This window comes from Hyperoodon ampullatus (genome assembly GCF_949752795.1).
Source record: "Hyperoodon ampullatus genome assembly, chromosome: 1".
NCBI lineage: Eukaryota > Metazoa > Chordata > Mammalia > Artiodactyla > Ziphiidae > Hyperoodon > Hyperoodon ampullatus.
The window spans coordinates 192,066,436-192,079,024 of record NC_136914.1 but is presented as its reverse complement, the minus strand read 5'-3'; the positions used below and the strand labels follow the sequence as shown (position 1 = coordinate 192,079,024).

General features: G+C 41.0%; 1 protein-coding gene across 1 annotated transcript in view; it reads right to left on the bottom strand.

Annotated features, from left to right (window-relative positions):
- The window catches only part of STAMBPL1 (STAM binding protein like 1), a gene marked incomplete at its 3' end in the record, with an annotated part of 42,355 nt that extends 32,594 nt beyond the window's left edge, over positions 1-9,761 (bottom strand). The window contains exon 1 of the mRNA XM_079700121.1: positions 9,639-9,761. The remainder of the gene's footprint in view (positions 1-9,638) is intronic.
- Between the last annotated feature and the right edge of the window lie 2,828 nt (positions 9,762-12,589).

The window sequence follows — 12,589 nt, the reverse complement described above, 5'->3', positions numbered from 1 at the left end:
AGAAGAGATATCGGCAATTCAGAGAGGAGGCAAGTATGCAACTGTGTTTGAGATACCCCAGGACTGGGCTGAGAGTGGTAAAAAGAATGTAGAAGGATAAATAGCTATTGGGAGAGATTCTGAGGGGAAAAAAAACATAGAACCTGGAAATTAAGTGGACAGACAGGGATATAGGAGAGTAAGTAGGCAAAGATACTGTAAATGTTGGCATCTAAGGGAAGTGGAGGTGGTGATGCTTCTGACTTCAACAGAGAAAACTTCTCCTGTATCTCAGTGAATGGCATCAACACCCAATTACACACAACCTGGCAAAACTTGGAAACATTCACCATGCATCTCCTCCCTCCCTCAACTCCACATCCATTCTACCACTTATAGTTGCTGAGTCACCCTCCAAGATATCTCTCAAATCTGCATTTTCTCACCATCTTTCCTTACAGTACCCAATCTGTGTCACCCTTTACTCTGTCTGCATCGTTAGAACAGCCTTCTAATTGGTCTATTTGTTTCCATGATGCTCCCCTTTGTTTAATTCTATATACAACAGGTATGCTATTCAGATATTGTCATTTCTTCACTTAAAACCTTTTAATAGCTTTCCATCACTGTCAATATCATGCATCTTTAATAGGTCCCACAAAGCTGGGTCTGATCCAGCTGCCAACCCACCAGCCTTCTATTCACCCTCATTTCACACTTCTACTTCCTCTGTATCTTTCCAGTGTTAGTTTAAGCACCTCTTCCTCAGGCAGATATTTTTGATCACTTCCAAACTAAGTCACACTCTTGGTCATATACTCATGAAGAAATACCATACAAACCCAAACTGAGGGATTTTCTACAAAAAAAAAATTGGCCAGTGTGCTTAAAAAGTGTCAAGACGATGAAAAACTGAAAGACTGAAGGAATGTTTCAGATCAAAAGGGACTCAGGAGACATGACAAAAAATGCCATGTGTGATCCTGTATGGGATCCTGGACCAGAAGAAGGACACTGGTGAAATGTGAATAAGATCTGTAGATTAGACAATATAGTATTGTAACAATGTTAGTATCCTGATTTTGATAACTACCGTGATTATATTAGCTGTTAATATTTGGAGAAATGGGTAAAAAGGGTATACAGAAATTCTGTGTACTATGTTTGCAATTTTCTGGAATTCTGAAATTATTTTAAAATTAAATATTTTTAAAATGTTCAATTAGTACCTTAACAATCCCTTCAACAAGTAAAATGACAACAAAAGGAAAAAAGTTTGTATCATATGCAACATATATAATATTGATTATGTCTAAACTATAGAGCATATTTGCAGGACAGTAAGAAAGAGATACAAAGTTGAATAAAAATCATCAAATGGAATGAACACGTCATGAGAGAAATATAAATGGCTAAGCAGCACATGAAAAATATTAATTTCACTACTAATTAAGAAACTATGGATTTGAAATGGTATTTCCATTTATTTGATTGACAAAATTTACATGATTGGTCATACTTAATATTGATGAAGACTGGAAGAGAAATTGGCAATTAAAAAAAATAATACGCATTCCTGTTGACCAAGCGATTCTAAGTTTCCCCCATAGACTGTCCTGCCCAAATAATACACTAATACACACACAGACACACACACACACACACACACTCACATACTTGCTCCCACTGTAGCATGGCTTAAAAATATTACAATTTTGGAAATTAAAATACATAGCCATCAAAAGGAGGTTATTTGAAATAAAGAATCTCTACAGGAAATGAAGCCATTAGAAAAGACTTACATCTATATGTGCTGAACCAGGAAGTTGTCCGCGTTACAGCATTAAGTGAAAAAAAAAAGCAAGTTGTAAAATAGCATAGAACGTATGACTCCCACCTTGTAGTTCTGATACATATGTATTTAATGTATGTTGGCATTTGCAAGAAAGTTATCTGAACAACATGCACTGGATTTTTCTGAGCTGTTCTCTCAAGGATGAAATCATGAAGGATTTCATATTTAACTTATTCATTTCAGTACAATGTGTTACAAGTATGTATCACTTCATTATCAGACAAATTATACTTTTTTTAAAGCCTATAAATTCTCAGTAGGTAGCTCCAGATTTGAAGCCTAGCCCTGCCAGTTTCTAGATGTGTGGATTTTGATCAATGACTCCCTGAGTCTGTTTCCCTTGTCTAACGTGAGAGCCTTGCCTCACAATGTTATGAAGGTAGTGGTAGTTGAAACAGTTATTCAAGGGCTTTCTAAACCCAGAGAGGCTATCTGGCCTGATGACTGGTCAGCCTTGGTGTTACACACCATAACATGCAGCTGCTGGAGAGAGCAGTTTATTGGCTGTAGACCTACAGGAAAACAGTGCGGGAGAACCCTGCTGCATGAACCCTCAGTCAGTCCTGCCAAATTCAAGGCCCCAAGCGCTCACCCTGCTCCCTTCTCTTAATCCTCTCTTTTGGACCACGTACCATGTGTCCCTAGCACAAGAGTAAGGCTTGTTTGCATCAGGTTAGTCCCCTGCTCAAAAAAGCAACTGATAACCTAGTGTCTACCAGAAGAGGTCTAAACACCCTTGCTGGCCCTCAGTGATGTGCATTATTAGACTTTGCTTTCCACTGCTTCCCAATATATAAGTCTTCCCTTACTTTTCTTTTTGATCAAACCCTCTCTGCCCTATCCCAACATCTGCCATTCAGAAGGAGGTGCAACATTCTTTCCTGCCAACTCTGTGGTTTTCTGATTTCTTCCACCTGAAAACAGGTATTAATAAGAAAGTTAAACACAGTGTTGGGTGCCATTATAAAAACTCCAAGGCAGCCTTGATGGATATGTTATTCCATAAAAATGTATATGAAAATCAGAGGAATAAATGCATAAAGCTTAAAAACAGAAGCACAAATTTGCATAGAAAATTAGATTTAGCTCCTAAATAGGTTTTTCTCTAAGTATGGTTTATTGACCACCTGCATCAGAATCCTCTGAAAAGGTTGTTAAAAGAAGGCTCCCAGGCCCCGCCCAAACTTACTGAATAATAACCTACGGGGGTGGCACGGAAGTCATACTGGTTTTTTGAGACTAGTTTGAGATGCACTGCCCTAGTTACCTTTCTAAGTCAATAATATTACACTTGACAAAAGACAAAGAACCTTGATGCCATAAGAATGTGATGGTCATTTACATTTCTTTCAAAAGCCACATTTGAATTTCTTGAACTTTTCAATACTTGGACACAAAAAGTTCCACACACCAATGATTGCAAGTGATTTTCATCTTTTTTTCCTTAAAGTACTATATTGATTCAGTAAGCAGTTTCTCTGCCCCATTTTTACAAAAACAGGAACGTATGAAGGATTTATTCCAGGCTTCTCTTTTCTAATCTCATTCCATCTACCACTTCCAATTGTTCCTCTTGTTAAAGAAAATTTATCCTGTGAAACAGTTTATAAACCAACCTCTCAAGGACAAAACAGATTGGAAAAAGAACTGAAGTCAATCTATCAGAAGATTGAAGCATGAACCCACAGGCATAAAGACCTCTCCATATTTCTTCTCAGTGGTTGAAATGCATACTTCCGGTGTTAAAAGACAGGGCTCCAGCAACAGGTTAAATAAAATTATAGGGTCCTTAGATGAGCTGAATTTAAACTTGATCACCATTACTGACTGCAGTTTTCTTTATGCCTTTAATGAAAAGGTGCACAGTCGATTACTGTCCTAGCCACTCAAGTTTGAAGTAACACTCCCAAAAAAGACCCACAGTGGAGTTTCCCCCTGAGTACCTGCAAAGGCAAAACAGGCAGGCAGCGTTAACTGGGGACTGGAAGGGTTAAAAATGAGTCATCACTGGCCTCCTGTTTCCAATAAACCAGAGTCAAATCAAGTCAAGCAATCAAAATGAATAATCTGTGATGAGTCCCTGAACAGCTATCTCTTGTATGAGCCTGGGCTGAATCTTTGGTTCATTTACTGTGAAAGCACTGGAACCTAAGTATAGCAAAAGTTTAAAAACAAAACAAAAGACCAAATTCACCAAAACTCAAACTTAATCAAGTTTAAACTCACAAAATTTTAAAATAGATCCTTTAAAAGAAGACTTTAGTTAAATAATTATGTAATTTGCACAAAAGGGTAAAATCAAACAATACAGACTGAATTTTTAAAAATGAGATTTAAAAAATTTTCCTCAACTAAATAGTATCTGTGGACTTTACACAAGACCAAGAAAAGTTTTTGCCTCCTTAGAAAAAAACAATACTAGTTACAGATTTCTGAAATTTATTTATGAGAATAAAGAATTATAAGGACTAATGTTAAAATATTGAAATCAGTGATGACATACTCCTTGCTAAAGAAGTTCTGGAGGAATTCAGAATTTTTGATTCTTTGTTGCTACAGCAGTCTTCCCACCTATAATTAAAATCTGGCCTCTCTTTTTTTTTTTTTTTTAAATTGAGGTATAGTCGAAGTATAATATAATGTTAATGGCAGGTCCAATAATAAAAATGTCTGGCCTTTTATAATTAGACGTAATTATGTCAAGTCAAAGAACAGCTAAAATTTACTCTGCTTCTACTCTATAAAATATTCTGAATAAAAATGGTTATGAAATGTCATCATAACTTCACCATGGCTTCTGAATGGGAGATATATAAGACTCTGAGAGTGCGGACAAAGGTGGATGGCATAGAAGTTTTTCAGAATACTGATACCTTTCCAATAATATAATGTACACATACTCATTCGCAACATCTCTCTTCTCTTTACATCTAACGTGAATGTCTCCCTAATATAATGTGTTATACAGTATATATTATATTACATATAATATGTAGTATAATGTATATATTTTATAATACATATCTTATATATAATGTATACATTATATTATGTATACACGACATACACTGTATAAAATGCATCTAATATATATTATATAGTTAAATAATATTATATCACACAATATATATAAAACATATAATGTATATATTATACATTATATTAGGGAGACATATCCTGCTGCCTCCAGCGAAGGATCACTAGGTACAAGGAAAGATATTACAAATGAATATAATATGTATTGCATATGTCAACTGTTAGGCAAAAACAAAAAATAACCTATTTTTAAAGCATATGTGAAAACACAAATTGGACCCCTTCTTAAAGTATTTAATGAAACACATTTACAAAATACCCAAACATCAAGGAAAAAGAGCAAAAGTTTTGTACAATAATCTGGGTACTAATTCTATACAGGAGATGACAAACTCTGCAGTGGAAATGACTGGAGCCCTAGATCTCATTAGGACAAGCCCCCACTTTTCTCTCCCCAGTCAGTGTCCCCAGCACCTGACATGTGATCAGGAATACACACAAGTTAGGAAAGCAAACACCGGAGTCGGATTGTCTGGGTTTGATGCCCAGTTCTATCACTCTATCCCAGCCTATGACCCTGAGTGATTTACCTAGCCTTTTTGTGCCTCAATTTTTTAATCTGCAAAATGGCACCTATTCCATAAGGTTGTTTTATGAATTAATAACAATAGTAACAACTAATACATGTAGCAGTTAACCTTGTGCCAGACACTTCTCAGTACTTTTCATTTATACTTATTTATTCATTTAATCCTTCCCCAAACCTTATGAGACAGAAACTAATATCCCAATTGAAATATGAAGAAACTGTAGCTCAGAGAAGTTAGTAACTTACCCAAGGACCCACAACTCGTAAGTGGCAAAAAGAATTCATGTTCCCAACCACTCCATCATCCTTGAGATAACAAATGTAAAGGCTGAGTACGGTGCCTGGCATATAGCACATGTTTAATAACTAGTATTTATGAATAAGTATTTGTCAGACGTTTGCAAGATTCTGAGGTTACACCAGGGCTCGGCAGGAGAGAATGCTGTGATCAACTGGTGAGGTGTTCCGTGGATGTGGAATACGTGTGTGATCACACTATGCCCCAGGTTTACGATTCCTCTTCCACATAAAACAAAGAATCCTGATGTCTGGCTGTCTGAAGTTTTCCCTTCTTCATCTCAGTGTCTCTGGGATCTTATGTCAGGCTGTCATTATCTGACATCAGAGTTCACCTCCACTCTCTCCTGTTAACCCGCTCACTCCCCATCCAACTGCCAAAGTGCTCTTCTGAAAAGATGCTTTCATACATACTCCTTTCAAGGAACCTACCTTGAATTGGCTACTTTATCTAAATCAAAATTCCACCCCCTTGCTCTCAAGGGCCTTAATAAGACATGGAAGGAACATGCCTTTAACTCTAGTTCAAGTGCTCAGGTGCCTACTTATCAAATGAATACTTGATAAGAATGGCCATGTTTCATTATGCAGAGAATAGCAGTAGTGTTTGTGTTACTTCACAACAGTAATAAGCAATTTTTAAATTTTATTTATTTATTTTGGACACAGCCCAACAGGAAACATTTTTAAATGTTTAAGGATCTCGTCTGATTTTTATTCAGGATGAAACAAGCTTGATTGGAGGACAAAAAGGGAAGAATATCAGAGAAAAATCTGCATTATTATATGCACCATAATGTTAATATCCAGACAAATTTCAGTCAGCTTTCTAATCGTTCATCCTGAAATTAGATCATGAATCATAGGGTAAACCTCCAATGACTGGGGACAGAAAGTCAGAACTATTTAAAAAAAAAAAAAAAGGAAGGCATAACACTTCATATTCAAGATCATACAGCGCACTCATTTCCAAGAGTATTTTGAAAGGCTAGCTAGAGCTAATCAAAACATACGAATTACTGGTGCTTATATCAAGGGGCTGCTTTTAATAAATACAAGTTACTAAGTAGCCAGTGGTCTGAATTAATGTCTGTAAGCCAACCACATCAATGGACAAACATAACATGGATTTAATTTAAAATTTAGAAAGAAAATCAAATATGAACTTTGAAGACTTAGCAATTTGCCAAAAGTTTAACTGGCTTTTCTACTCAACATGAGGAGATGAAGGATTGTACTAGAAGTTCATCTAATTTGCTTAGAAATGCAACTAATTTCTGACAAAAGGCATATCCAGATGTAGCTACATCTAGATCATTCCTGAGTTGAACATTACGATGTCAACTCAGGATTTCTGAATGTACACTCAACACATCCAACTGGACAATTCACATGTTCAGATAGCTGAAATAAGCAAGTCAGTAAGAACCAATACAGTGTTTTTTTCTTTGTTTGGTTTTGTTTTGTTTTAGCGGGATCGTTATTGTTCCTTCAGTTGAGGAAGTTGGTCTTAGTTGACTATATCAATTGGCTCCAATTTAATGAAACGTTTGATGATTCATATAAAGTTATGGCTAAAAATAAGTAATACTAGAAGAGGTGATGTAGTAAGGTTGGGAAGATTCTAGAAGTGGTATTCATTTAACAAATATTTAATGGGCAGCTGAGATCCATTAGCCCTCAGGGGTAGAGAACTGACTCTCATATTTTCAAGGATGACCATGAGTCATTTCTCATAGTTTCAATTGAAGCTACTCCTAAATCTTTCACAGGGGGGAGAAAAAAATGCTAGGATTAGACAGAATCACAAATCCAGTGGTTTATAAGTGTGTCTAATTGGTAAATGTATCCTCCCTGAAGGCACCTGGCATTTTCTGGGCAGCATCTACTATTTCTTCTACCCCTCCGATCCTGAGCAAGAATTACCAGGTTTTGCTTCTCTATAAAAGGCAACCTCGCTCTCTGGATTGTAGCTGTAAGTAGTCTTGGGAAGAGTCCTTGAAGGAGGAATGTGATGGAACTGTGTTAAGACCTTTGTGCCAAAAGTAAACAGAGGTAACTATTACTAACAATTCTTTATTTTTTATCAGTCCTTCTCAGAAGCTAATCCCCAAAACAATCTCCTCTCCAGGAAATAATCTCTCTGCTGAGGACACCCTTGGGACCATGATGCTCCCATTTCTCCCTCCAAGCCTTTCAATGGGAAAGAGTCCTATAAAACAGAGCAAAAGTATGCAAGAAACTGGCCCTGAAGACCACAATATGGGTAAAGGACTTGGATTCTCTGCCTGCTGATTTAAATGGTGCTTATGTTACAAAAGAGTGTAAGAAAACAAGTTTCTTCTTAAAATTCCCAAGAACCAGCTAATACATAAATTACAGGTGAAGTAGTATATTCAAGAGCAGATTCCCAAGAGGCAAGCAATTTGCTGTATATATGCTTGAACAGAAAACAAGCAGCCTGTTCATTTTCCAGGGAGATTCTAATAACATTTCATGCCTTTGAATGAAGATGTAATGGAGCAAACGGTAAACAAGAGGTACCTACTTCCCAGTGCCTTCCCAAAGGCATTGACTCAGTATTAAAAAGAAACATAGATATTTACAGTGTAGCTATAAAATGTCTACAATAATAGAGTAACAGAGTACATTTTTTATACATATATATTTTTAAAACAGAGTACCTTTTTGAAGTTCAATTTAGCATCCATCCCACAAACATAAGACTGCCAACTGAAACAAGGTCTGGAAAAGCATAGAAGATAGTGGCTTAAACTCTGTGTAAAACAACCATAGAAAACTACTCCCCAAAACTTGAAACAGAAAATCAAACATTCACGTGTAACTGAACTGCTGGAACAAATCTGCCATATTGACCTTGACAGGGCCTTGAATCATGAGATCATAAATGAGCATCCTGGTGATATCCATTATAAACTTAGAAATGCCTTAAAACCTAAGACTTCATTTTATTCTCAGCGATTAGCAGGATGTTTGGAAAGCACTGTGCTCTCTGGAGCTTACTTTTAAAGATTCAAAGATTCAAACACCGATTTCCAGAAGGCCACCCCCAAGCCACCTAGACACTTAAGATTTTCTTCAATCCTCTCGGTCAGGTTCTGTTTCCTGAATTACTTATTGTTTATTTATTTATTTTTAAATTTCAGTAATTACAGCACCTTAGGCTCTTGGCTAACAGCGGTATGGGTTGTTTCAGAGAGTTCTGGAAAATTATGTTTTAGTGACATTCCACTTCTTTGTGCATTTCATTAAAGGCTCTCCGTTAAGGCTTATAAATTATTCAGGTGAGGGAAAATGCCTTATGAGTGGCTCATAAACGGCGTAACAGTAAGCATCATCTAGAAAGGCATGACACACGGTCCTGCAAGGACGCCTGTTTTTCCAACCGCCGCCCCTTCTCTCCCCACACCACGCACCCGCAAAGACAATGCGGGGGTCTCTCTCAACGCTGACACCGTCTCCGAGGCCGCGCCCCAAGCCTAAACCAGAAACACCCGCGTGGAGGTAGATCACTGCCGGCGTCCCACCCTGCCCCCAGGAGCCACGGCTTCCTGCTTTCCCCATCAAGGTGAAACTAACCCCTCGGAGCCCGCTGCGGGGCACACAGAGGCAACGTAGGCGGAGGCAGCCGACCGCAGGACTGGCAGGAAGGAAGTGAGCGGCCGCAAAGCGCATTTTCCTCCAACGGAGCAAGCCCGGGACAGGACGTCGCCAGCGGAAGAGGGGCCAGCGCGCGCCAGGCCACCGGGCACACGCGCCCGGCGTGCACAATCGCCTGTGCCGGTGCGCGCTCTCACACACACACAGACACACACACACACGCACACTCACACACACACACACGCGAGCGCGCCTACTCACCAGCAGCCCCTGATGTCCGGAGCCCGCGTGGGATGGCGACTGCAGCGGCTGTCGCCGCGCCTGCCGTGTGGCCTTGGCATCCGTCTGGCCGCTGCAAAAGCCACCGGGCCGCGGTGGCTTTTGCTAGAAGGCACTGCAGTAGGGCGATAGGGCACCCAGGGAGCAGGCGCCCGCTCCCTTCACTCTGCCGACCCTCGTCCGCTCCTCTGCGGACTGATGGAGCTTTGCTACCTTCACTCGTTTGGCTTCTGTGCGTTCCTCTCCTCCTCCTCCCCTTCGCTGCCGTAGCTCCCCAGCGCCCAGCGCAGAGAGCTCCCTCGAAAACCCACGCGCAGGCCTGGCGATCCCGAGCCGGCAGCAGCCGTCCCTGATGCCACCGCCGCCGCAGGAAAATAAACTGTCACTGCGATGGTCCCGGCCTCCTCTGCCCCGGCCCCTGGGTGCCGCCTCCGCCTCTGCCTCCGCCCCTTCCTCGGCGGCGGCCTCCCGTGTTCCGCAGAAAACGCTCGCGGGTGGAAGCAGGTCCCCGCGGTTCGGCCTAGAGCGAATGTGAAACAATCGGGTGCGACTTTCTCGTCTGAAACCCTGCCCGTCCCCTTCTCAGCCCAGAACCACCTGAACTCTCATTTCGCTCCACCATCAGTTTCACTGAGGTGGACCAGAGTGGGTGCCTTTTAAGTGCACACGTGAGGTGATACAGCTGGATATGACCGTGAACTCGCATCGCAGTCAGAGGAAGGATAGGGTTTTCGTGAAAATCCCACTTACACCGTATTAAGAATTCCACCTTGAGATTTATCCATAACCCACCCCCACCGTGAAACGGTTTAGTCCTCTTCCCCTCTCCCCGCTCTGTGTCCTGGGGTAATGCAGGCTATTATGCTATCTTTTGGATATTATATTATTATCATGTGCAGTGTTTTTAGTATGGTCCTGGCACTGAGCCAGGCACTCTACCTGAAATCTTATTTCATTCTCTCCACAGCCCTTATAAAAGGTACTCTTACTTTTCCCATGACTGAGGCACAGAGGAGCAAGGTAATTTGTCCCAGGTGACCCACCTGGAAAGTTGTAGAAGTTAAGATTTAAATTCTGATCAGACACCAAAGGCTATTCCTATTGGCTTTTAATGTGTAAATCTCTGAATGTGTAAACATTATACAAACACTACTACTTCTGGGTGAAACGCAGACATTTTTTTACTTTTCCTGAGTTTGGTTGGAAGGTTACTTCCCAGAGAGGGAAGTGACTGCGGAGAGAGGTAATGGAACATGAACTTTTTCTAACCTGCTTTTCTTCAGGAGACCAAACTTCTAGCCCTGGTTCTGTCAGCAAATGAGCTGCTTGGCCTAAGGCATCTCACCCTCTTAGGCCTCATCTCCCTGCACTGGTTTTTGAAATGGAGAGGTCTGACTATTACAGGCAGCCTGCAACCTTGATTTTTAAGAAGCAGTGGTGTCATTGTTTTTTCTAATTTTGAATTTGAGTCTAAATGTTAACAAAAATTCAGACTTTGGGCATGTGCTGGAAAGTTGGAAGGACTGGCAACTTTTGCTTCCTGGTGGTTTCTAGCAGCCATCAGCTAGAACTAAGTAGTAAGTGTATCCTTTAGACTGGGAAGATGCTCTTCAGTTTTCCCCAGCCCCCACCACTCCTATATGCCCCATCCCCTGACACTGAGGATATGGTAGACATTTGAGTGTGTAGTTCGGAACTAGATAATCTTATGACCTACTAGACAATCTAAAATTCAGTGAGAATTAAGAAGATTAATCAGGGACTTCCCCAGTGGTCCAGTGGTAAAGAATCCGCCTTCCAATGCAGGGGAAGCGGGTTCGATCCCTGGTTGGGGAACTAAGATCCCACATGCCGTAGGGCAACTAAGCCTGCACGCCACAACTACTGAGCCTGCGCACCTCAACTAGAGAGACCACGTGCTGCAAAACTACATAGCCCACATGCTCTGGAGCCTGTGCGCCACAACTAGAGAGAGAAAAACCCTCATGCCACAACTAGAGAGAAGCCCGTGTGCTGTAACGAAAGGTTCCACGTGCAGCAATGAAGATCCCGCGTGCCACAACCAAGACCCTAGGCAGCCAAAAAAAAAAAAAAAAAGATTAATCAGATTCCTAAAAAGTATTATGAAACAAAGAATGCACATAAATATTTATAGTGGTCATTGATCGTAGTCTTGTTGCCGAGAATCCCAAACTCTCATAAAAGGCAAAATAGCTCAGCACTCACCCTCTCCTCCCCTTAGCAGCTAGCATCATGTGACCTAAGTTCAGCCAATCAGAGTCTCCTACCCAAGTCTCTGAATCTGCAGTCTGATTCAAAGGGACATTTTAGAAATAATACCATTATATGTGAAGTAGCTTTCGTGCCCATAGACAGCAGTGCCAGCAGTGAGAGGTGGGACTGTCCAATGGCAGTACCAGTGGTGTGCTAAGTGGGCTGCTTGGGTGGTGTGGCCTGTTCTGATTCCAGCTACCAAGCTGCCCTGCCTGTTTCATGAGCCGGATTCTCCAACCTTTCTGTCTCTTTGGTATTCTGTGTAATGTCCTTCCAAGACATTTCTCTTCTGCTTAAGTTAACCAGAATTGGTTTTAGTGTTTGCCATGAGAACTCTGACACAGTGAGGTTGGGTTGATCCAAGCTCTGCCTCTCTTTGAATTAGTGAAAAGTGGGCACAGAAATATTTATACATCTTTTATCTTAGAGAATTTTTTTTTTTTTTTTGCTGTACGTGGGCCTCTCACTGTTGTGGCCTCTCCCGTTGCGGAGCACAGGCTCCGGACGCACAGGCTCAGCGGCCATAGGCTCACGGGCCCAGCCGCTCCGCGGCATGTGGGATCCTCCGGGACGAGGGCACGAACCCACGTCCCCTACATCGGCAGGCGGACTCTCAACCACTGCGCCACCAGGGAAGCCCTATCTTAGAGAATTTTAAA